Below are 24,029 nucleotides of genomic sequence, written 5' to 3'. Positions count from 1 at the left end.
CTTTCAATATTGAATCATTTTCGCACAGGTACTGTCGTCCATTTGCCTACGTCGTATCCCGGTTTCCCCCACCAGCTTTTATTCGCCAGCTAGTGGCTGGGCTGTCTTAGCTCTTTTCTGAGAACATTAATTTCTGTTAGGAATTGGACGTCTACCTAATATTATACTGCTATTTAAAATAACTTAAATAAAAGGGCCTCGTTAAGTAATTAACTGTCACGTGATTTCTTCCCTTTCTACGACCCTACGACATAGCCACTTGGACGGACGGTAGATAGTATGTCTGAGTAATTTTATCTTTTCGGATCGGGCAGAAGTGAATATTGAATTTACAGTACGTAAGGTACACTTTTATAGAGTAGGTACAGAATTATTTCAACATGAATTACTAGTACGAAGGGCGAAACTGGTAATTGGGATTAGGTACAATAGTCTATAGTGCGATAATATACACATTAGACCTGAAGCCTGTATCGAAATGAACGGCCACCATTTTCAAAAATGTGTTTAAATATCCACATTATGATTATTTTTCAATCTAACTTCATTCTCTATATTGTACGCTAATGTGCTGTAGACAGTATAATATACACTGCATAATGAATACGTCCACATGAACAGCTCAATTCGTGAGTAAAAACACTCATTGTTAACACTGTACTGCATTTTGATTAAACAAAAATCTAATGAAAATGATCAAACTCAAAATCGCGATATTTCCTACCTTACGTAAGTGGATGAACTACTTTTCTTCCCTCCTATACCTAGTAAAGTGATTTGTTTGTACATTACGCCAGTATCATCGAACTCCAGTCGTGGAAGGGAGTAGCAAACGGCGTTGATCCAAAGGTATAGCCAGATTAATATTAAAAATGTTAGTAAAAATAAAATGATGTCCCTGTAGAAAGAAACTTTGACAACCTACGCCGCTTGTACAAGATCAAATTTTCGTCAATTTCAACATAAAAGACTTGCCAAAACTTTACAAGTTTTATTGTCAAATTACTTACGATACATTATAAGTAGCTTATAAGAACATTGTCTAATTGTTCAAAGACTTGACAATTCTTCGAAAATTGACGCCAAGAACTACAAAAAGACATGCCGTCCTTGCCAAGAAAATTTGTTTGCGAATTAATTCAATTATAATATGAATTAAACCCATTCCTTTATGCCGTGGGTTCTGTGAAATACCACAATAAAATTAAGAAAAATAATATGCATGAGATAATTGCAAGGCAAGATATCTTTAGTTATGAAGTGCCTATGCATGTACTTTTGAACGTAGAATATTCTAACTTATAACTAGAGCAGGGCTGGGCACCGGGAGCGATTCCAAACTCTAAACGGGGATGCTTAATATTCATCCGTCACGAAATCAACGCTGCGCGGTTTTCAGCGGGGAAGAAAGGTGTTGAAGAGAAGTCATATGGCTCCCCGTGAGAGAGTAGAATTTGCTTTTGGTGCCCAGCCCTGAACTAGACAGCGGACTTTAGGCAAAAACCTATTTTTTCCCTTGATACATATAGCCTTGAGATTTAATATTTACATTTTTCATGGAAATATAAATATAAATAAAGGAGTTTTATAGTGCCTAAAATGCCTATTTCGACGTTAGTGTCTAATTTTAAGTTTTTTTTTTAATTTTTGCATCATTTTTCGTAACTGTTCACTGTTTTCACGAGTTTTGTCGTCCCAGCAATCCTACAGTCCACAGGGTACTGGATCGGGAAGTCGGGAGATCGAAAAGTTGCCCACGAGTTTTGTTGTCCCAGCAATCCTACAGAGTACAGGGTATTGGATTGGGAAGTCGGGAGATCGAAAGGTTGCCCACGAGTTTTGTCGTCTCAGCAATCCGACAGTCCACAGGGTACTGGATAGGGAAGTAGGGAGATCGGAAGGTTGCCATGAGTTTTGTGATCCCAGCAATCCTACAGAGTACAGGGTATTGGATTGGGAAGTCGGGAGATCGAAAGGTTGCCCACAAGTTTTGTCGTTCCAGCAATCCTACAGACTACAGGGTAATGAATTGGGAAGTCGGGAGATCGAAAGGTTGCCCACGAGTTTTGTCGTCCCAGCAATCCTACAGTCCACGGGGTACTGGATAGGGAAGTCGGGAGATCGGAAGGTTGCTATGAGTTTTGTGATCCCAGAAATCGTACTGAGTACAGGGTTTTGAATTGGGAAGTCGGGAGATCGAAAGGTTGTCCACGAGTTTTGTCGTTCCAGCAATCCTACAGCCCACCCGATTGGCAGGGTCTCTGTAGATCGGACCCTACTGATTGAACCTAATTGTAAGATATAGGGCAGATCGGATTGAACACAAATTACAGTATATATTGCCCAACAAGAAGAGAGAAATGTCCTTGAACAGCAGTTGCCCGGTCATGAATGACGAAAAAATTGTTGTTAAAAATATAAAACCTCACAGTAATTTGAGCTTTGGATGTAACTATGAACTATTTGAGTTTGCAGGCAGACATTGAAATAAAACAATTTTGGTCAAACCGTCGGAAAGGCGGAATGAAAGGCGGCAGGGACAGGGCACCTTAATACAGAAGGTGGTGATGACACACGACTACTTCTGCGATAGCAATCTCGTTCGTTCGGTTCTACAAAATGTTCGCTCGCCGGATTTCTCTTGCCGCTTCCATTCAACCTGCACTTTGAAACTCGGTTGCAACCACCGTTATCGAAACTTTGTGCGAAGAAGAGCGAGTACGAAACGGCGGGCGAACGTTTTCGCTACTTGCAATGGTTCCTCTACTGGGGATGGGGGAATTTATTAGACGAATTTGTAAAGTTGGCGCGGAGGAAAGACGGGAAAGACGGAGGTGGGGAAGGGACGTTATAGGAAATTGATCAGAGAGAAGGATGGCGCGGCGTCGCACAACCGGAGCAATAGAAAATACACGACAGAGATGTTGCAGATAGCACAACTCCGGACTATTGGTCGTCCGGCCAACCAGAAATTAATTTCTCAGAGCAGAAGTGGCTCAACAAATAATATGGATCGCCGCTGTCCTTGTGTTTCACGAAACAACGCTTTGAGAAACACAAGGCGAAGACTTCTATACAGTATTACTAGACGGCTGGTCTGTTTTCGTGTAAGACACCTTGACCCATTTTCAAACAGATGCTAAAATAAAATAAGAAAAAAAAAACAACATGTATACTGTACTTACAAAATAATGCATTTCCTATTTGAGAATTTTGCATGCACTTGAGGATCACGCGTCATCATCTACTTCCCCATCCGGGCAAGCAAATAACCATTAGTGACTTCCTCTATGAAGAAGTAGACCTACACCGAGACTTTATTTTTGTTTATACAACTTAACGCAACTTCCGTTATTCTACAGCAGTGGCAAAAAAAACCGGGCCGACCCTTGTAGCTGACTTCAGAGCCTTGCTCACTCCAGAGCACGATAGACTGGTAACTAAGATTTTTGTGATTCGAATCCTGCCTGAGAAGGAAACTTTTTTTTGTTCTTTATTCAAATTTATTCCCAATACTTTTCGATTGCAGCAATATTTTACTACTTAATTAACTTATTATTCCCAGAACATGAATTTTACCAGCAATCGAAAGGTACTGGGGGGGGGGGGAAACTTTCCTTCCCAGGCAGGATTCGAACCACGAAAGTCTTAGTTACCAGTCTATCGTGCTCTGGAGTGAACAAGGCTCTGAAATCAGCTACAAGGGTCGGTCCGGTTTTTTTTGCCACTACTGTACAAACACACCAAGTACAGCAAAACCTCGATAATCCTACGTATGACCGGAAAGCACAGAAAACGAGAGAATATTGAAAAAGAAGACTGGTGTTTTTTTTTTTTTTTCCGTTAAACTTTCTTGTTCTGAAAGTAACTAAGGTTGTATGTAGTGTTTACATTTTTTTTCTGCTGCCTTGTATGTTTTAACTCTCTGTTTGAATACTTAAATTCATAGATCGATATCTGTCTCGCGTTGCGGCTATGTGGATAGCGTGTGCTCTTCCCAAGGTTCGATTCCCGGCGTGGGCAATGAAAGAAATTTATCTTCCGTGCACGAGACTGGAGGAATGTGTTACTCCGTTGTCTTGTGATTGTCTTGTGATGTCTCAGAGGTGACTGTGCGTCATGTCGATCTCATTACCAAGGAAATCCGCATTTGTGAATGTCTAGTGTGCGATTCCTTGAAGCACCCTTCTCAACCCGCAGTGGCGTGTAAGTGGGATAGGAGGGAATGTTAAACAGAATAAGAAAGAAAGACAATTATTTCTACTATGTTTTATATTTAGTAGTGTACAATGTTTTTCTTTTTTTTTAGATTCAGGTAAAGTAATTCCATATATTTGTTAATCCGGCCCAGTCACGAGTAGTTCGGATTGTCGAGGTTCTACTGTATATAGACCTACATTAATTTGACAATGGATAATCACTAATCTGTCACAGGGGAGCTTCTTTACTAGTCTTGACATGCCATTAACCCTAGAATACTAACGATATTCTACACCCATGCATACTAATCATGAATAAAATTTACTCTTATATTTTTAAATCATCACTAAAATCTTAAGAGAGTATTTTATGATTACCTTCATGTTTCTTTTATGTGGATAAGAAATTTGAGCATGACATATTGTGTGAATTAAGATTCAAACATCAATTTATTCAGTATTTACTGTATTGCTGAAGCACATTATCTCTGAGAATTTGAACATGAAATTCAGAAAGAAGAATATTACAATGGACATTCAAAGTAATCAGGGCTCTCGAGTAAAGTGAAATCGTGCGGAGTGAGTAGAATTTACTCATGGATAGTGTTCTAGGGTTAATGTGATAATAAACTGACAACGGATGGTTGCTAACCTGTGTCTATCACTAGCTATTACATATTACTAATTCGACAACTTGACAATGGATGGCTGCCCACATCTGCCTTACTAGAGTTTGCCATCATCCCAGGTTTACTGATTTAACAATAAGCAATATATGACTGTTAGCACATGTCTATTGGGGTTCTTCGCTAGTCGTGGCATACTAACTTAGCAACACTGAAAAAGGATCGTTTCTAACTTCTTATTTTAGCTTCTTCACTAGCCATGGCATACTACTGTGACAACAAACTCACAATATATTACTGCTAACGTGTTACTAGCAATGTCATAGCCACTCCTACTATTACTTTGACGATAAACTGATAAAGAATGGCTGCTAATCTGCCAATTTATAATTTCCTCACTAGCTATGACATACTATTAATGTGACAATCATTGGTTGGTGACGTGAGTAGGTGGTTATTCTAGGGACATGGGTTGCCTGCATGTAATTTATGGTACAATCTTAGAAAAAAGTTTTGTCGCACAGATACTTTATAAGTTCCAGAAAGGAGACAGTGCCAACGATCAGACATACAAGGAAACAAAACTAATTTTATCACCTCAACTAGCCCTTCCCTTATGAACCAGGTCGCTCGTTCTCTGAACATGCGCATTGCCTCCTTTCTGGGACTTGTAAAGTATCTGTGCGACAAAACTTTTTTCTAAGACTGTATGTAGCGAACATTCGCATAAATTATAGGTCTCGCAAGCAGGGAATACCGACGGAAGGAATGCGAATGAAACTATGCGATAAGGAAGAGAGGGAGACAGGAAAGGTCACGACATAACTTGAATGATATTCAACAGTACAGTCAGAAGAGAAATGACATCGATAGAATCAGTCTTGCGTTGTGATAGTTACACTACGACTTTAGTTTGTTCCATTACATGTGAATATGTGTCTTGTATCGCACGGTATTATTATTTCTTTTGTAAACATATGTTGAGCGTTTAATTAGCTTCGAATTTTTCTCTTGCTACGTTCTTTATTTCCACAGCGATGTCCTCATTTGTTCATCTTCTTGGAAGAGACAGTACTTTCATCGACCCGTACCTCTCGCCCAATCGGCGTGCCCCTGGTAGAGGGGCAGAGAAGGCCTGACGGCCTTATCTCTACCAGAGTTAAATAAATAAATATTAAATAAATACACACGTCAAAACAGACAGCAACGTCACCATTGCTTTTCGGTAATCGTTCCTTGCGCGAGCTATAACTAGTATACAGGGTGCCGTCGCTGAATATGAACGACGCTTTCCGAACAGAAGGGTACCATATCGAAGAGTACTTACTGTCTATGGGATTGGATGAAAGACGGTATAGCAAAGGAAGGGGGAAACGAGAGAGGCGCTAATCGACCGTATTTTGGATGCGGCATAGAGAACAGTTACGTGCAACTCTCCCGCGCGATGAGCGCAATTCACGCTCGAGCGCAACAGTGCATTGAAGCAGGAGGTACTTTTGAAAATGTGCGAAAACACAGACCCCGACGTCTAGAATATTAGGTATGTATGCATACATGAATATAAATTTTTAATTTGTCCGTTAACTATCTCTAAATGCGAGTTAGTAAAATGGAATCTTGGAAAATTTTGTGAAATCAAAGAGCCATATCTCCGTAACCGTTCGAAAACGGACCTATATTCATATGAACTTTTTGACTCAGAATGACTTCAGAATTCACATCCTAAATTTTTTACCTTTCCTTGTGAATCACTCTGTATATGAGTAATATGAGAATATGCCTAGCCGGGTGATGATGATAATAACAGACGATAATCATAACACTTACACGCATAAATTTTTACTGACAATTTAATTTTTCGAACGCACTACAATAAAATTTTACAAACGAACAATGCGTAACACAGAATGCTAGTTAAATTTTCAGTTTTTATGAGAAATTCAATGTACTGTAGGCAGACCAAATTCAACGTTTCACTTAAAATGCTGCACACCCTTACATGGTCTTTTTTAGTGATAAATACAGACGCAATTCAGATCTCTTGTCACCCCATTAAACTGAGACAAGAAAAGTGTGCGTGTCCGTTATTTACCGCACTTTAAATTGGTTGTTAAGTTCTGAATTCGTGCCAGAAAATTTCGTCATGTCATTATTTCTTTCCTTTTTCTAATGTCCAACAAACAATCAGCTCTTCTGTTCGCATGATTATTTACGAAGAGTCTGTGCTTATTACGTGATCTCAGTCATCAAACACGTATTTTGAAGCCCTTGTAGCCTAAATACGATTACACGTGTACGAAGTGCAGGTTAATGTGGTAACAGTCGTGTTCCGACATGTAATAAACGCAGAGCAGCACTAGAAACACTCAGTACTGGTCAGAGTGCAACGCTATTATGCGAGTTTTAGATTCTGCCTGCGGTACCGGTAGTTAAAATAAAATGATTCATTACATTAGTTCGCTCAACTGAAACCATGCGAACTTCCTTTGAATTTTTATTAGTTACATAATGATGCAGTTTCTAGTTTTAACCATTTAGCCCAGTTTCTAGCAAGCTCTAAACCACACAATATGTGGAGAATGATAATAATATAAACATGCAATTCAAATCAGGACTCACACGCTGATTTCCGAAATACGAGTATCATAAATGTGATAATTGTATTTACATATCTCTTATATATTTTCAGATGAAAACCGCCACCTTGGCCTGTAAGCTGCCAGGTGATCCGGGTTCAAATCCTGGTTCATCCACCCAGGATTTCTAAATATTGTTGGGCAAGTCCGTGATCCAGGCAACACAGGGGTTTTCACCGCTGGGAAGTAACGGTTAGCATGTGTGACCGTAAACGAGCGGGCCCGGGCTCAACTAAGGAAGAGACTAGTGAAGTGTTTCGTGTGGCAGGTAGAAACATGGATATTACGATGAAGTGAAGAGAAACGACTAGATGTACCTATTTGAAATGTGGATATGGAGAAGAATGGCCGTGTGAAATGGACAGACAAAATAAGAAATGAAGCTGTGCTAGAAGAGTGGATGACGAAAGAATCATGGTGAAATTGATCAGGAAGAGAAAAAGAAATCGGCTGGCTAAGAAGAACTGCCTACTTAAGGATGCACTGGGAGGAATGGTGAATGAGAAAAAACGTTCCGGGCAGAAGAAGATATTAGATGATAAACAGCAAATGGATTGTGTACGGAGACTAATGAAGGTGGAAAATAGGGAAGATTAGAGAATGCTGGATTTGCCGTGAAGAATCTGCCCTTGGGCAGAAAACTATAACAGAATGAGTTCGAAAACAATTTTATAAGCAGACTGCGATCTAGAGTCACCGATTCGCGAGACTGAAGTTTGGAACGCACGGAGTATACATGAAGTCATAATTCATGGGGTGGGATGGCACTGTGAGAGTACAGTTGGTTTCGTAAGAAATTACATTACCACCTTTCTCTTTCTGCTTAGATTGAGTCCTTGCAATCACCATACGTACTTGAGATCCTGTGAGTAAACAAGTATATTTTATATATATATTTTTTTCATTTATTTGATTATTTATACATGCATATTTGTGTTAGTCTTAATTCAGCTGTTTTATAATTCACACTACTGAGGAACATGTCGAAAGTTAAGAGCACCAAGCGTTCCCTTCAGAACGAACTTATAGAGAAGTTCGGGAAGGAATATTTTCTTATATATTAAAAAAACACTGAATTTCGCAAATTATTAAAAAATTATAAAGGACAGGTAGAACTCGACTCTTTCGAAAGCAGTGTAATATCAAAAGGTACGTGGAAAACATTTAATTATACAGTAAAAATTGGCCTTCAATATCAAAAATCAGACACAGAATATAAAAAAGAATTTTATCGAGATTTATGTATAATTTTGGCACATGCCAACATCCCTTTCAACAATATTTCAAAAAATTATTTTGAAAGTAGGAGATAGGTACTTTTCTTTTGATACGTTGCGAATGTACCTTGTAATTCGGTGCATTGAATTGTGAAGAAATGTATTTTATATAAGTACTGTATATTTTTTTCTTTTCTGTTTACACACAAATGATTATTTTATATTGTTAAAACTTGTACAGTATAATGTAAATTGAAACATGTAATGTTAAGCAATTATTTTTATACTATAAATGCACAATATTATATTTGTAAACGTGAGCATTTATTTTGTGTCATACTGTGGCTGAATATTTACATGTTGAAGCAAAGAGTAACTGCACTTTCAGTCTCTCATTCCCCTACACAACGCAGTGGTCCGTGCGTTCATAACCTAATGCGTTTCGGTACCCTGGGCGGTTTTAGTAAGTGAATTTGTTTTTGATACAGCTAATGATTAGGTGCAGAAATCGTAAAATAAAATGTCACATCTCAGAGACTGCATTAGAGAATAAGGCGATTTTCAGCTGCTACAGAAAGAAATCAGATGTTCCATTGGCACAGAAAGAACAGAACACTAGCACAAGTAACTCGTTTCGCTTTTGTCCTATGCTACTCGGCACGGAAGTTCGATACTCGAGAGAAATATAGAGCCGTAATGCCAGTTGTTTCCATCAATTTGCGGGTGTCTTCGTTCTTATAGGGAGTTTATTGCGCTAGGTAAATTATTTGCTGTTTCACTCTCTTCTTTGCTGACGTCAATGTCTGCGATAAAAACAGACCAATCACCGTGAAGCTCTCCACAAAGCACATTATTTACTTAACAGCCACCTTAAAAGCCAAAGTTTCTGACAACAGGAAATGTCGACCAATCAGAAGCCATCCTATAAAATCCTTCATGCCACTTATGCAGCCGATATCTGCCTGCAAAGATGTAATGAATCTAAGATTCTTTAAATGTTTTACTGTCGAGAAACATTTTATGGTTCCGTGCAATACCCTAGCATTCGAACGTAAACATAATATGAGCTAAAGCTTTCAATGACCGAATGATAAAATGTTTTATCGGATAGTATATTACAGAACTTTTGTTACAATAATCGGAGAACGTTTTCTTTCTCTTATTACGTCCAAGAGAAATGAATTACAGTTAACAAAGATAAAGCAAACAATGATTCAATATTTTGTAAAAAAAAAAAAATTATTTTGTGGCGTACTAGTCCATAATGTTGTTCAATTTCTACATGGATACGATACAACCAATTCTATCTTCGCGGCCCAAAAAAAAAACTTCCATAGGCCCTAGGGTCAAAAAATCTATATATATAATTTGAACTCGTAATGGAAATTACGGGAAAACGGCTGAACGGATTTTAATAAATGGCCCCTCATTTTGAAGCTTGGAGCCCAAAGTTTTTCGGAAAAGTAGTAGTTTTCAGTGAAATGTCAATTTTCCTAGATAATTTTCCTATTTTCCAAAATCCATCTGTTGTCAGTTTTGAGAACTAATTTTATCGAATCACGGCCGACTTGATTGAATTTCAGAACAAAACACACACTACAATAAACAATAGGCTATTACACGAAGGCCATGACCTGCAGGATTGCCGACATATTTAGAGATCAATTCAATTTGTTATTAAAAACTGATTCCGCAGTGTATAATAATTTTCTGAGTACAGCTGTGTATTGGATATTCAAATCTACGAATCTTGTGGTGGTTTGATGACATTATTATCATTCATTAGAAATTAAATATTATTATAGTTAATATCATGATGCATCTATTTTTCATTAATTGTACATAATACTGATGCTATATTGATGACATGAAAGTGAAACGTCTTGAGGTTATGTAAGTAAATGTAGAGAATATCTTAATTTAGATCATCATTTTTATAATTTACTGAGTGGCTGCTATATATAACTACAAAACTTAAGTAAGATAATAATATCGTTATTAAAAATCAATTATTTTTATACTTATTAGCCCATTGGGGTTGGGTCTTTTCCATATACTTAATGGCGGTGTAGTGTAGATATTGATATGTGTCATTGTCTTCAGTATTGGCTCGACAGAGCGCAAAAATTACAGTTCCTAAGGAAAGATAAAAAGGTATTACTTACTGATAAAATAAGAGGCCTAGAAAATTTTGTAGTCTCCAGATCATTTCAGCAACATCTCTTAGTAGGATAAAATGAATTTTCGCTCTACATTTCAAGTTCTACATGCAGCAGCTATACGAAAATGCTATTGTTCGAAAGCTTAGCAAACCTGATATTTTTTTAACTTTTGCCTACAATCCACAATGGCCTGAAATAGCTACTGCTATCGTCCTGATATTGATACTTGCGTTTTCGCGTTGAAACTCAAAAACTGAAGTTGGATAGGTTCAGGAAAAAGTATTTGGCCTAAAAAAATCCATTCAGAGGGAGTATGTTTCATTATTATGGAAGCAAATAACTATCAAAAAGACAAGTATTCTTCATTCATAATAAATCTGAAAATGTTTATTTGAACGTCTAACGAACTTAGTTTGCAGCAGCATTTGCTGTACAAGCCACTAGTATGTCTGTAGATTTAATTGGCAACAACTTATCTTCAGCTTGTTTAGTTTTAATAACAACTCTAGAAGGAATTTCGTTTTAAAAAAATCCCGACATAATTTCCAACATACGAGAACATTGTTTATTAAATTCAGAGACTGGTAACTTAACAACAAAGAAATAATAGCATCATGCATAGCCTCCCTCAACGAATAATTTTTATTCTGCGTATTCTTTTTCTTCTAGAATACACAGTCCCTAGATAAACAAAACACGGTAAAAAAGAAGACATAAACAAAAAGCGAATTTCTAACTTAAAACTCATATCAAAATATTTTAATTTTCAATTACGGACTAGTGTGCCACAAAATAATGTATAAACCTTTGGCCAAATTTCATGTTGAAACCTCGTAGCACTCGCTATAAACATATTCATTTCGCCCTTGATACATACATTACTATTATGGATTGACGGTAATTCATGTTTGTTGGAATTTCAGAAGTATTAAATGAGCAAAATTACAGAATAAATAAATCAACATTTAATCCTTAGTTCTGAAGTCGGAATATAGATGTCCCCTAGCGGAGGTTTCCATACCTACAGGAAATTTAGTTACACTTACTTGCCGACAAAGGGCAGAGGAACAAATGGTAACCTCACTGCTTCGAACGGCACCTAGTATGCAACTAAGGTATTACTAGGATGCGAAAGAGAGAATAATTTAGTCCAAAGGCTCTAATTTAGACTTTAAGGTCTAGAATGTGCAGCAGAATTCCGATACGGGACACACGGCTTTAAGTTCCTGCCGGAGGACTTGCGCTGCGGATTTTTGCGTCCTGAAAAATCCATCGACCCCAGCCGGGGTTGAACCCGCAACCCTGGGTCTAGAAGAGAGTAATTTATTTCTAGACCACTAGATGCGACAAATTTTTATAGCCAAAATTAATTAGTATTTTCATAAAATTAATGTTTATTTTATGTATCGACAAATCTTTTTGTTTAATAGGTTGAGTTATGACAAAGTTACATAAAAATGAAGTTATAAGGTAACTGTGAAAGTGAATATATTATAGATACAGTGCGATTTTAATTTCATTACTAGGTCTCGGAAATTGATGATCTAAAGATCACAGAAAAATAAAAAGACAATGATTTTAATAGTGCAATACCAACAAAATAATAGTATATTTCCATCTGTGAAAAATACATTGTCATCAAACTCAGTCACTAACTACAGCAAAAAACTTTATCTGCTTTATTTTACTTTCGATATTTTTATGTCTTCACTTGTGTGATACAATATGCTGACTGCGGGCACTGAGGCTGTAGTATTTGCTCTGTTGCGTTGAATTGAGGGAAGTAACACAATATGATCAGAAGTCAAGGCTAATGCAATCTTAAGGAAAATTCCTATATGACGCAATCGAATTGCGTAAATTCTGATATATCGTTATGTATAAACAGCGAAACTTTATACAAAAAAAAAACCGAAAATATGCATATGCAGTAAAAACTATTGAAATATGCACAAAATGCAACAAAAAGTAGAACATTTCCTAAAAAATGACCAGTAAACAACGAAAGACCGAAAAATGCAAAAAAAAAAAAAAATGCAAAATAAAAGTTGGCTATATTAATTCGTGTTGTAGTAAAACAAATTTATATTGCATCCTGCATTGTCTGTGATGTCTCAGAAAAAAAGATTATATTTCATCAACTTCCGAGCCCTATTCATTACCTTACTTCATCAACGCCGATGTTCCCAATTGAAGGAACGAGAACAATTAAATTCCGTAAGCATGTGCTAAAAGGTATTTTAATGTATTACAGGTTAAGAAAGAACAGAATCCTAGTCATACCAAGTAATTCCATGAAAGAAGGAACTATAGAATATTAAAAATTTTATTAATTTGTTCTACACAATAATATCTGTAATATTGACAATTAATATTTGAGGAGAAAAATTCGCTCCGGCGCCGGGAATCGAACCCGGGTCCTTGGTTCTACGTACCAAGCGCTCTGACCACTGAGCTACGACGAATTCAATCCACAGCACCGGATCGAACTCTCCTCCTTCAATGGCAGTTGACTTGAACATAAAACGTCAACGTATTTGCCTAACTTGGAGACAGGCCACAAAGGGAAACACTGAAGAAGGAGAGTTCGATCCGGTGCTGTGGATTGAATTCGGCGTAGCTCAGTGGTCAGAGCGCTTGGTACGTAGAACCAAGGACCCGGGTTCGATCCCCGGCGCCGGAGCGAATTTTTCTCCTCAAATATTAAGGAACTATAGAATCTCATTAACTTTGAAACTAGGAATTCAATTGAGCCCAAAATTTGCACACACCTTGTTCTTAATGCATCTAACATAGTTAAAAATTAAATAGGATTCAAACTGTAAAAATTTCAAAACTCAGTTCTAGTGTCCCTTAAGATTATTTAATTTCTGTAGTAAACAAATCGGACCGAGCGGGCTAGCGGCGTGGTAGAGGGCTGGCCTTGCATTAGGGAGGTCAGGGATTCGATCCCAGGGGCCGGCAATCCTGAGGTTTTTCATGGTCTCCTCAGTTATTTCCAGGCAAATGCCGGGATTGTACCTCTTGAAAGTCCGGCCATGGACGGCGATCCTTCCCTTAATCCTTTCATATGTATGAGTGAATGCTGTGTAATGTCTTAAATGTTTGTGTTGTATCGGAGGTGGCCCTGGCACTGAGCTGATCCCTCATCCGGGGAGGCCCTCCATGTCTTTGTGTGGTCAAAAAAGTATGTATGTCATCCATAGATTAATTCCTCTCCCGACAGGTCGCGGCCCTGTAAGGCCAGGGTGGCGTGTGTCGTGTAATAAGAACCTAAAAGAGAGAGGTTAAACTAAGGGAAAGAAGAAGTAAACAAATCGACAAATAATAAAACCCCATTTCGGCTTATATGACATTCACACGAACTGTTGGTAATTATATTCGATATGGGTGATACAGATGAATGTGCTAATTTTCTTGGCATTAGAGAACAAAATATTAAAAGTTCAGACTTATGTGGGCTGCACTGAGCAGAAGTCTCCAGAAGAACAATGAATGTCCTGCAAGAACGATAGACACAAGGCGTGAAGGTTTAGTGACCCAATAGTCGAGGTTCCCTTATTTGATAGCACAGTCACCTCCATTTCTCACGCCTCTTCGCGTACGTGGGAACACGAGTGGGCTGAATGCGATGGATGATGATACAAGATTTCTCTCCGTAGAGAAAATTTACTAGTGCCAATCATAATTTTTCAAGCAAGAATTTGCAATATATCTTCCCCAGTTAGAGAACATACAGTCAGAGAGATTTCTCCTAGAATACCCATCTAAAATTGAATTCTATATTCTCCCAAGAGGGTTAAGACCATACATTCTAGACCTAGACGACGCAGTCGAGTCACCTGTAAATATGCCTCGCCATTACTCAGGATGACAAGATTGACAATGATTAATGTTACACACAAGAGTTAGTTGTGTCGGCAGACGGAAGGACCACCAGCATCCCGAGTCGCTTCTGCGCACAAATTTCGTTCGGGATCGATACAGAAGCAGCAACAGATTCTGTCCCACGCACCTACCCACCCACTCTCATCGGTTCATCCGCCCATCTTCCATATCCATTGTGGACTATGCGTTCCAGCATTATTTCAAGCACTGAGAATGTGTGACGTATCGACAAGACAGCGAAAGTGACACCAGCGATCGACGTCGAAGCATTTATGATGATAAAAGTCAGCACAAATAATTACCAACGCAGAGTTTTTGAAAAACTTATCCGACGTTTTATTTTTCCTTCCCGCGTAACAGAAGTAGGACCTACACAAAATACAGGAAAGTAATGAATTTGTAGATACAGATTTAAACTGAGCCCATGGATGAGATTACTTTTGAAGACATTTCGAAATCCAAGATACAAGAAATTGGCTAAATTAAGAACTGATTTAAAACATGCGCTATTAGTGCATCATAAAAATGGACTTATGTGGCAGTAGATAATACAATGTACCAAACACTTTTTTCCCTTTACAAGACAGATCAAGAAAGAAGTTTAACAATGTGCCGAAATTAGAGGAGTGATTTTAGAAAGTAGACTATTAATTCAATAAGTAAAGTACATTATAAACATCTACATAATTTACGAATGTTATATCAATTACTCCATTTACGCGATCCTGAATCTTTCAACTTTTTTCGTTCTATGATTTTGTTTTTTAATTTTGTAGAATATCAGTGTTATTTGTAGTACCGGTATAATTTTGTAAATTCTTCATTGATTGGACAAAAAATATATTTAGCTGTTCTCAGAAATTTTAATTTAGGTCTATACAGTATAGGCCTATATGAAACTTTTCTTAACAGACACTTTCAAATTCCCCTGTAGAATTTTAATATTTCTTATGGAAAAAGACCTTCTCAATAGCGGACATTATAACGAACACGTACATCTATACAAGATGTATCTCTTGCCCTTATTTTTTCGGAAATTCTCCTGTAGAATTTTAGTATATCTTATGAAAAAATACCTTTTCAATAGTGGACATTATAACGAACACGTACTTCTATACAAGATGTATCCCTTGCCCCTATTTTTCGGAAATTCTACTGTAGAATTTTAGTATATCTTATGGAAAAATACCTTCTCAATAGCGGACATTATAACGAACACGTACTTCTATACAAGACGTATCTCTTGCCCCTATTTTTCGGAAATTCTACTGTAGAATTTTAGTATATCTTTACCTTCTAAATAGCGGACATTATAACGAACACGTACTTCTATACAAGATGTATCTCTTGCCCCTATTTTTCGGAAATTCTACTGTAGAATTTTAGTATATCTTATGGAAAACTACCTTCTCAATAGTGGACATTATAACGAACACGTACTTCTGTACAAGACGGATCTCTTGCCCTTATTTTTCGGAAATTCTACTGTAGAATTTTAGTGTATCGTATGGAAAAATACCTTCTCAATAGTGGACATTAGAACGAACACGTACTTCTGTACAAGATGCATCTCTTGTCCCTATTAATTTGCGGAAATTCTACTGTAGAATTTTAATATATCTTATGAAAAAATACCTTCTCAATAGTGGACATTATAACGAACACGTACTTCCACACAAGATGTATCTCTTGCCCCTATTTTTCGGAAATTCCCCTGTAGAATTTTAGTATTTCTTATGGGAAAATACCTTATCAATAGTGGACATTATAACGAACACGTACATCTACCTACAGGATGTATCTCTTGTCCCAATTTTTCGGAATGAAGGCAACACGACATTGGAATTCAGGTGACCTTCGCATAGACAAATTTCCCTGCACACAAGCTAGACGCTGCTAGTGACTTTGATAAACAAGGGAACAGCTACTTGTACGTACGAAATTGCCTCCACAAGTCGTCCGTTGCAGAATTTCTCTCACCAGTGCTACTGCCTTCCATTACAAGTGGGGTTGCAGTAGAAGAGGTGAATAAAGAAGGGTTTTTAGCTCACTTCTGATGTAAAAATTTCTCTATTCTAGAAAATATAATTCAGAAATCAACATGAAAAGAAAAAAAAAGTGTCACACTTCTATAAATTTAAGAATCAGAACTAATTTTAAATACTTCAGTTAAAATTATTTACTTAGCGTCTTTTTTTCTCGTAATGTTAAAAAAAGTCCAGAATATTCAGTATTCAAAATTATAATAATTACTACGAAATTCAATATACAGTATATAAGACTTTCAAAATGCGGTAGTTTTATTTTATGTTATTATCCTTCTAGGGAACATTTCTCAATATCAAGTATTTTTTAATTCCCGGGAGATGTACCTATACTTATCAGAAGTTTCATTGTGCCAGTCTGTATTCTTTGCCTTCTTTCTTAGGTTAAGTTTGTAAATCTGATTTGATATCATCAATATTCGCTGAAATTTAATTATCTTCCCTTGGGGTTTTTTCCGCATTCATACAAGGTAGCTTCTTTAAATTATAGTTTATTTAACGACGCTCGCAACTGTTGAGATTATATCAGCGTCGCCGTTGTGCCGGAATTTTGCCCCGCAGGAGTTCTTTTACATGCCAGTAAATCTACTAACATAAGCCTGTCGCATTTATCTGGACCGGGATCGAACCCGCAACCTCGAGCGCAGTAGGTCCGTACTATACCGACTACGCTACGTAGGCCTCTAATAGCGTTTTAATTTAAACATATTTGGCAAGAGTAGGTAAAAATAATTATATGAATCGATTATAGCAATTTGAAGTCTGTACAAAAGCTTTTACTGCACATTTATTCTGAACGAAAAAATAGGAGGATTTTTCGTGAGAAATGTTTTAAATATTCTGTAAAAGTTTAAGCGTTCGTATACCACAGAGATTGCAATAGATTCTCGCTATGAAATATTAGATTTTTAAATAAAGATTTCCATTCCGATTGTTAAAAATACCGGTAGGTACTGGAATTCGTAAAGTTGGATAAGTCGTGTGACAAACAATTTTTATACTTTTTTTTTTAACTTTTTTTAGCAGGTACACTCACTGAAGATACTTCCACCTTATAAAATAGCACATGAACTATGAACTATGGTTTCTAATCATGTAGTTCTATTTTACATGCCATTAAAGCACCAGAATGAACACGAACCATAAGCTCCCACACGATACATAGTTTAGAAATACCGATATTATCGCACTTGCAATCAACACTTTCAAAGTAGGCTATGCCACCCCCAAATTCTACGTATAAGCGCAAATACCGATTCTTACATACAACAAATACAGCAAGCACGAAAATGCTATACAAACATGAGAGTAAATTATTTTCCTGCTTATCACAGGCGACTAATACAAAGCTCTTAATAAGTACAAAAAATCCATTAGAAATACAGAAAAATCAAATGTAACACTGTCAGTCCTCTACTATTCGAAATGCGGCCACGTTTCTAAATGAATCGAGGTGAAGGTGAGCTACAATTTCAGTAAATAAAAGGAGCGTGCACCCTCTTTTCAGAATTCGTTGAGGAAGACACAACAAAGGATGATTTAACAAAGACTAGGAAAGTAAGTCTAAAACATTAATTTAAAACATGAAAGCTTTCCCGTTCATACGATGAAGGATAGGGAAGGAAGTACTTCGAAGAGTTACCTCAATTTAACACTAACTATTAACCTCCTTGGTATATTGTCAAAAGGACTACAATGAAAAGTTATTATTAAGAATCTATATTTGGAAACCTGACACATTATTTCCAACACCACTTCTATATATACCGCAAAGCTTCAAATGCATTTAGAAAATTGCATAACATAAAAAGCGTTAACAAGTGTGCGTGTCCAAGAATCTACATTTGCCCAACTCAAACACATATTTTATATATTAACCTTGTTATGTATACTATTACAAAATGAAAAATTAATACGTATCATGAATAAACTAATTGCTACAATATCAGAAAGATATTTCTAGATTACGAACATATACAATATGGTTCTCTACGGAATACACAAATTGCTGTACTATGTTTCAGGAAACTAACGATAATACTGAATTTAGTATTTCAAAGTTATAACTTCCATTTTCACAACACATGTTTCTTTGCAAGTGGTAATGCATTGCCAAAATGTAATGTAGGAAAATCAAAATAGCAAAGAGAAAAAAAAAAAGACATCAAATGTTCATGCAGATATTTAAACTCAGAACATCACTAAATCACAGAAAAAATCATATTCAATCGATATTGTTACATGGCAAATATCCAGAAAAGGTCTTTCAGATATCTGAAAGCAGTTTAAATTAAATGTATTTTCCAATTTTTTAGTCTCAACAATATTTGATTATATAACACTTTGGGGAGATGAAACTAGTACAGCACACACTTTGAAAATACACAATTCTATTCCTTTTTATGTAAAAGGTACTCACTGCCAGTCGTTATGTAGTTGCCTCCACTTCCAAGTCCGGGGGCCCGAAGGCTGTTAATCCTTCAGCGATTCTTTCTAGATCTGAACGCTGTAAGAAAATAAATAAAATTATATAGATATGACGTATCAGTCTAAATGAAATAAGCTATCATATAAAATTACTGCTTAGAATTTGCTGTTTACTAAGTAATTATAATCTTAAATGAACCATTTTTATTAAAGAAAATGTAAACTAATCATATTATTTCTTTGATAAGAAAGATTATTGATTAATTAATCATGAAGAAGTTAATCAGTAATATAGTTAACACTAAAGCACAATATTTTGTACTTAAATTCTCATTAGTTGCACCATCAGCTTAAGAGGTAGAACCACAGTCTAGTATATACAGTCACGAAGCTCAATTCGTAGTAAATATGCATCCATAGATAGTTGCTGACCACTAGGATCGCTAATATCGCCTCATTACAGACAATGCGAAATAGTACCGGCACAGTTTATTGTTTCTAGCACCCTCACAACTCAAGCTTCGTGATTGTATATAGTAGACCTTCCACGATAAAGATCCGAGTTCAAAATGCTGTCCATTCTAAGTATAATTTGTGACAGACAAGCACTTCATTGGGAAGACTCTCTCGCGGTGCCTGTTTCTCTATATACAATAATTATTTTTTGTACACAACAAACGGAGTTAGCCCTGAAAATGGAACCTGTCCGTAGTTCTGAATTGTTGAAAATATTAAGTTCTCCGTATACACTATACTCCGTTTCTGGAATCTGTAGAGTATAGAAGACGAAACAAGTCCTTTGCGCAAATGATGAGTGGAGGGGGCCAGTCCAATGACCGCTCCGGGAAAAAGCATTACTTGAAGACGAACGTATAAAATGCTACATTACCTACCACCTTCATCCATGCACATCTTACCCCTTAGCGGCCGTGAGCCGATGCATCCCTGCAATACACTCCCGCACTGACACGCTTCGCCCATTCGCTTGTCATCGGCTCCACCCACATGCGTCGACTTACTTTACAGATTTATGAAACGGAGTGTAGTACCCAAAAGTATATTTCTGAACACATTCACAGTGACAGCCTAAAAACGCATATAACTGAGTACTTATTCACAAATTTTATTAGTGTAATATAAGTATTTATTTTGACTGGTAGAACAAATCCCATTTCCGAGTCCCAGAGACAGAGATTTACCCGCAGCCAAAGGCGAACGGTGCATTTTTCTTGCTTCGACCTGAAGCCTTGCGCCAGCGCTGACTACGTATATATACGACAAGGAAATCCTCCTAATTGCTAACATCTAATGTTTCGTATGTAATCCTCTCAGGGGTGGAATGAGGAGAAGCAAACAGTCTTTCTTTTTCTTCCACTTTGTAACTGTATAGATCTCTATCTCTTCTTTCGCAGTGAATCAATAAACTCCAAAGTTCCCATGTGTTACAAATTTCTTTCTTAAAGAAAAGCTTTCCAGTCTCATGAACAAATACATCGAGCTAACATCGATTTTATGAAAAAAATAATTACATTGTACATAATTGTGGCTCAAGCTCTAGTTACAAATTAAGGGGAATCAGGTTCGACTCTCGGAACAGAAATGAAAATAAAGGTGCATCAATATGGTTCAATTTTTCTTTCAAATTTAAGCATTCAAGCAATGCATGCAAGAGTGAACGAAATGCAATCAATTGCGCACGCTTTTTTCCACTAAAAATGAGAGCGCATGCGGCAACTGAAAGCTACCCATCACCACCGGCTCATTAATAATTATGTGTTGGATAATAATTCATTTTGGTAAAAATCCTAAGAAACAGTATATTCCTCGTCCAACCATTCATTCCAGTCCACAATTAAAAGACTAATGATTATGCTACCTTTGCACGGTCAAAATACCGCGGCCCGAGTATCTTGTGCGTATTACGTTCAACAGTAGCATGTAGCTACCAGCTGATTGTTTTAGGTGGCCATGAATAAACGAAATTCTTTTCTTTGGTGATGGTGGATTTTTTTAAACTGAAAATGGCGGCAAGTACGATTAGCTTCATTGAAGATTATCGCAAATATGAGTGTATATGGAGGTTTAAGAAGAATTTTGAAAATCAAGTAGGCTTGAGTACTGGATTGATATTTAATAGTTATTAATAAATATATGTGTCCATATAAATACATACATATATATATATATATATATATATATATATATATTCATTCATAGTGTTCTGTCTAAGGGAAGGTCTTTCACTGCAAACTCAGCATTCTCCAGTCGCTCCTATTTTCTGCCTTCCTCTTTGTCTCCTCATACCTTAAAGCCCCGTCTATCATTTGATATCTTCTTCTGCCCCGAACTCTTCTCCCGTTCACCATTCCTTCTAGTGCATCCTTCAGGAGGCAGTTTCTTCTCAACCCGTGACCCAGCCAATTCCTTTTTCTCTTTCTGGTCAGTTTCAGCATCATTCTTTCTTCATCTATTCTTTCCAACACAGCTTCGTTTCTTATTCTGTCCGTCCATTTCACACGCTCCATCCTCCATATCCACATTTCAAATGATTCTAGTCGCTTTTCTTACTTCGTCGTAATGTCCATGTTTCTTCCCCATACAATGAGCAGAGTTCCAAAAGTTGTCTTATCCAAAATTTAAAAGACTGAGATTTCGGTGGTTTCATGTGCTACTGGCACACCTGCATCATCTAACATATGCATATAGTAAAGATGGCACACCGTGCAGACATAAAATCTGCATGCATTTTAATTGAATGTTCGTTTTCAACTTGCTTCTTTCAATATTCTCCCCAGATTGCATGCGTAAACTCATGCAAAACTGAACCGTGTAGATGCACCTTTACGCTATCTTCTTTCTAAGGAGACTTGATATGCTTCTATACTGCTGACACGAGAAGGGCGCCTCGCTATTCGTGACTGTCTAGCGTTGATTTCAATCGTCTCAATAGTTAAATTCTTGACCCTGGTGGAGCTTTTTGCCGTGGCTAATGGTAGTGGTGGTGGTAGTCAATTATTTTATATTTTTGACGTGAGCACGTCTTTAAAATCAGACCGACCTGAGACACATGAGGTACAAGGACGGAAACGGCTATGTACCGTAACGTCTGTACGATAATCCATTCTGGCACTGTAACTTCGTTACTAATTACACGATTGAAATAAATTAGCTTCGTTCGATCAGATATACGACTATTATTTTATATACGTTAGAAAATACGTAAATAACTTATTTAAGTTATATTACAAAGAAAGGGGATGTCTATTAAGATGACGCCTATATAGGCCTCCTCAATGATATTCGCTAAACTCCGTACGCTCTCCAGTTGTAAACCCATTTATTACACATAAGTAGACAGTGGATGCAGAATGACTTAAGGAAAAGTGAAGTTTCCTATCAGAGTATATGGCACGTGCCGCGCCGTCCGTCTTTTGTGTACCTGGCGAGTACAGCAGCGTACAAAACGTATGAACCCCGATCTGTTTATAATAACATTGCAACGCAATGTGTGCAGTTGTGTTATCCTGCTCAAGTATTTAGTACGTGTTGAATATGTTGTGCTGATCCATTCACAATGGCAAAACGTTAAATTCGCTCAGAGATATGAAATGCAATTAAGAAGTATGAGAGTGACATTTTATGTATTAACGAAGACAATATCGTGTGTAATGTAGCCTATGTAAAATTGAAATAAAAACCAGAACAACTCAGGCAATAGAGAAACACTGCAACAGTACATCTCACAGGAAATGCGTTGAAATGAAATCTGAGGAACTATCATTATTATTATCATCATCATCATTTAGTTGTGCGGGTCTAACGACACGTGCAACATGATGCTCAGTACAAATATTCCTCTAAAAAAATTGAGTGATCCCAGAAATTCTCTCGACACAAAAACTGTTTAAGCGATAGGCGAAGACGATTCAGCTTCGACAACTTAGGAGAATATACAGTCGTTTACTGTAACGCTGGTAATTGCATCAATGATGACGAGGACTGAACCTTGCAAGGTATGTACTACAGTACGTTATTTTTCTTTTCCTTCTAACTGTACGGAGATACAGTAGCATGTTGGCGTCGTCTGTTTACGTTTAAAACCTGTTGAGCCAATGGTCTGAATGAAAAAAAAAAATGTAACATATAGTAAATGTGGACTTACATTCAACGATAAGTCATCCCGCATCCAGTCTACACATAAGTGAACCACTGAAGCAAGGTCTTAAAGGTTTAGGAACACAAACAACAAAGAACTTGTAGATAAAGAGTACCTATTGTGTTCAATCCAGAAAATAAAGCAATGCTACCCCGTTACAGACCTCGAAAAGGCCCTTAAGCCGGCAGTAAGTTAAGGTTCCCACATTACGAGAAAATCTGCAATGACTAGCAGTAGGGATGTTACGTCTTTGCCTCCAAGGAATTACACACTGTAATAATTTCTATTACATAAAGGAAATGAATTGTCGCTAAATGTGTAAATCTTGTGTGAAAGTATATGAATCATCTTCGTGACACTCTTTCTCTCTTATTTTATTAGGCCTAGTTGTATGCTTTCAAACCCATAGTGTGTGCGCTGGCGTTATAAGAAATTTAGTGTACTGTTTGATCTTCTGCAGAAATAATACAAGGCGCGCATTGTTGCAGTGCAGAAATTAGTGATATGCATTACTGAACACGAAGTCGATATACCTTTCCCTTCAACATGCGCTCTCACTAACAAAATGTAAACAGCGTAACTACATATTAGCAGATTATATCGGTAACCGTGCGGTCAAGAATTTCGAAACTGTAGACATTCATCCACGCAAAAAGTCACAGACAATGATGAT

General features: G+C 37.1%; 1 protein-coding gene across 6 annotated transcripts in view; it reads right to left on the bottom strand.

Moving 5' to 3' along the window:
• Positions 1 to 24,029, bottom strand: part of msi (RNA-binding protein musashi) — a 737,371-nt gene that overhangs the window by 237,588 nt on the left and 475,754 nt on the right. For all 6 annotated transcript variants that reach the window (XM_069823358.1, XM_069823360.1, XM_069823359.1 and 3 more), the window contains exon 4: positions 19,193 to 19,279. The gene's annotated coding sequence lies outside the window, so the exon portion shown is untranslated. The remainder of the gene's footprint in view (positions 1 to 19,192; positions 19,280 to 24,029) is intronic.

Source organism: Periplaneta americana, chromosome 4 (genome assembly GCF_040183065.1).
Source record: "Periplaneta americana isolate PAMFEO1 chromosome 4, P.americana_PAMFEO1_priV1, whole genome shotgun sequence".
NCBI classification, from domain to species: domain Eukaryota; kingdom Metazoa; phylum Arthropoda; class Insecta; order Blattodea; family Blattidae; genus Periplaneta; species Periplaneta americana.
Note: the sequence above shows the minus strand (reverse complement) of the source record. Positions and strands in the feature narration are given on the sequence as shown.